Source organism: Ovis canadensis, chromosome 10, assembly GCF_042477335.2.
Source record: "Ovis canadensis isolate MfBH-ARS-UI-01 breed Bighorn chromosome 10, ARS-UI_OviCan_v2, whole genome shotgun sequence".
Classification (NCBI taxonomy): Eukaryota; Metazoa; Chordata; class Mammalia; order Artiodactyla; family Bovidae; genus Ovis; species Ovis canadensis.
In genome coordinates, this window is record NC_091254.1 from 76,055,403 (window position 1) to 76,058,694 (window position 3,292).

Sequence of the window (3,292 nt, forward strand, 5' to 3'; positions counted from 1 at the left end):
GATGATTACACCACTCTGTATATACTAAAAAACCTGGAATGGTATGGTTTATATGTCACTAAAGTTTTGTGACAAATGTTTCAGTATGGTAAGAATGAAATATAATAAAGAGAATCTTAAAGAAATTAAGTATAGATAAGAGATCCAACCAGTCCATTCTAAAGGAGATCAGTCCTGGGTGTTCTTCGGAAAGAATGATGCTAAAGCTGAAACTCCAGTACTCTGGCCACCTCATGTGAAGGGTTGACTCATTGGAATAGACTCTGATGCTGGGAGGGATTGGGAGCAGGAGGAGAAGGGGACGACAGAGGATGAGATGGCTGGATGGCATCACAGACTCGGACATAAGTTTGAGTGGGAGTTGATGATAGACAGGGATGCCTGGTGTGCTGCGATTCATGGGGTCGCAAAGAGTTTGACACGACTGAGAGACTGAACTGAAATGAACTGAAAGGTAATTTAAAAAACCCAAGGTTGATTAATAATTATAAGTTCATAATTAAAATGCATTAGACATCTCCTCCTTCTGGCCAAGAGGGGAAAGCCTCTAGGTCTATAACCATTTGGAATGTAAAAGAATGGCTCCATGGGAGACAAATTTGCAAATCTCTCACATTTGAGGTCTGTATTTAATTTCCAAATGTTGTTTATCATTGAAACAGCCTTTTCCTCAGGTTACCAGCAGTCTATGTTTAGGAAGTCCTGACTGTGAAGAAACAAGACTATCAATGAAGCTTTGTCTCCTGATAACTCTCACACAGACAGATACTTGCACACAAAAACATTCATATAGTAACATAAAATACAGCTGATATATGGAGAAAAATATGTCAGTACACACCTATAAGAGTATCTATATTAAAAACAGAAAGAAGCAAAAATGAAAGTAGGCAATTGTGTAGAACAGTGAAAACTCTTTTCATAGAGGGTTTGTATTGCCTATATCAGTTGTTCAGTCGCCAAGTAATTCTGACTCATTGTGACCCTATGGACAGAAGCACACCAGGCCTCCCTGTCCCTCACCATCTCCCAGAGTTTGCCCAAGTTCATGTCCATGGCTATATTGGTGATTGGTTTCAAATGGAATGGTGAAGAGGTTCTTATTAAAGAAGTTTAAATTTTGTGGGCTATTGTGATGATTTGCAATTCAATCATAATTTACAATTACAGACATAACTAGAAATAAATTTCTTAAGCTTATAGATTTAATGCTGATAAAACATAATGTTTGTTTACAAAAATATCCCATATAAACATAAAAAAACAATAAAATTAAAATTAGCATCACTTTAGTGTGACAGATGTTGTTTTGCTTAAATTAATCACATCCCCAAAGTAAAATATATTTCTATTGGTGAATTTCAATTGCAAATTATCACTCCAAAAAAGAGTTCTGTCTTCCTAAATGGTAAAATATTTCAACCTGACAACAGTAGCAGATGCTTTTAATAGTGATCAGTTTGTTTTAATGAAATTAAGACATTCCAACTTAATTCTGCTGCATATATATTTCCAAACATGAGCACAATATTCTTTTTTTTTTTTTTTTTTGTCGTCACACTATGAAGCTTGTGAGCCACATAGTTTCTTAGTTCCTGGCCAGGAATCCAACCCAGGCCCTTGGCAGAGAGAGCGTAGAGTCCTAACCACTGGACCATCAGGGAATTCCCAGCACTATATTTTTATATCTTTTAAAATTATTATTATTATTACTCATTAACAAGTCATACAATTCAATAGAGACTGACACATCACAAATTAGAAGTTCAACATGTTCGCATTTTAGATAAACATGTTTGTATAGACCTTTTTTCTTAAAGGGAATAAAAGAATATGTATACCAAAGTATGAAACTGTTAGTTGCTGAGCTGTGTCTGACTCTTTGCGACCCTATAGACTGTCGCAAAGCCCTGTAGCCCTGTCAGGTTCCTTTGTCAGTGGAATTCTCCAGCCTAGAATACTCAAATGGTTTGTCATTCCCTTCTCCAGGGGATCTTCCCAACCCAGGGATCGAAACTGGAGCTCCCACATTGCAGGCATATTCTTTATCACCAGAGCCACCAGGGAAGACCATGTATATTAAAACAAAACAAAACAAAACAAAACTTACAAACTTGTAAATACCCAGTGGTTATTGGAAAATTTCAACTTAACCATCTAGCAAGGAAATGAAGGGCTGCTGCTGCTGCTAAGTTGCTTCAGTCGTGTCCGACTCTGTGAGACCCCATAGACGGCAGCCCACCAGGCTCCCCCATCCCTGGGATTCTCCAGGCAAGAACACTGGAGTGGGTTGCCATTTTCTTCTCCAAATGAAGGGCTGGTTTAGCGTTAATAATACTAAGCTGACTAGACAATTATTTAGGACCTCATAGGAAATTGACCTTCTTATTCCTGGGGCACCAATCTGAAAAGAGCTTCTCCCACAGATGAGGGATCTCAGCCTAGTTCATGTCAATGTTTTCATCCTGGAAAATATCGGTCAGGTACACCCTGTACTCTTTCCTGTTCAACAGTCACCCTGACTTAGGAGGTCTTCTCTGAAGATTGTCACAATCATCCTTGATTTATAATAGACCAAAAAAAAATACACAATAATTCTCTATAAAAAGTAAACAGACAAGGATGCTCTTACCTTAATTATGGATTCTCAGTCCCTATGGCGTATGAGTTAATTTAACAAATTGTTATAAATTTATGCTTATAATTCTTCTGAAATTAGTTGTTTTAACATCAATTCTATTTCAGATTTTTGTTTATATATTTGTTTTTAGTTCGGAAGTTAAGACTTGAGCATATTATTTCAAAAGAGGCTGCTATGAGTGAGATCTAGGTAGTCAAGAATTACAAATTAGAAGTGAAGTGAAGTGAAGTGAAGTGAAGTCGCTTAGTCGTGTCTGACTCTTTGCGACCCCATGGACTGTAGCCTACCAGCCTCCTCTGTCCATGGGATTTTCCAGGCAATAGTCCTGGAGTTGATTGCCATTTCCTTCTCCAGGGGATCTTCCCAACCCAGGGATCGAACCTGGGTCTCCCGCATTGTAGACAGATGCTTTACCATCTGAGCCAGCAGGGAAGTCCTAAATCAGAACTACTAAGCAATAAAATTATACAAGTAGAAATTCTTTTTAGATAATTTCCCAGTGGCATTTTAAGTTATTTTCCAATTCTACCGATTAATCACATCTATTCTTCACTGAGCTCTCTTGGGTTCCGTTGCTAAGTCATGTCCAACTCTTTGCGATGCCATGGACGGTCGCCCACCAAGCTCTGACTTTGTCCATAGGATTTTCTA

At 38.1% G+C, this 3,292-nt stretch overlaps 1 non-coding gene across 1 annotated transcript; it reads right to left on the bottom strand.

The window, feature by feature from the left end:
- Positions 1–3,001: 3,001 nt before the first annotated feature.
- TRNAC-ACA (transfer RNA cysteine (anticodon ACA)) lies at positions 3,002–3,073 on the bottom strand. Its single transcript has one exon. It is a non-coding gene; the product is annotated as a tRNA-Cys (tRNA).
- Positions 3,074–3,292: the final 219 nt, after the last annotated feature.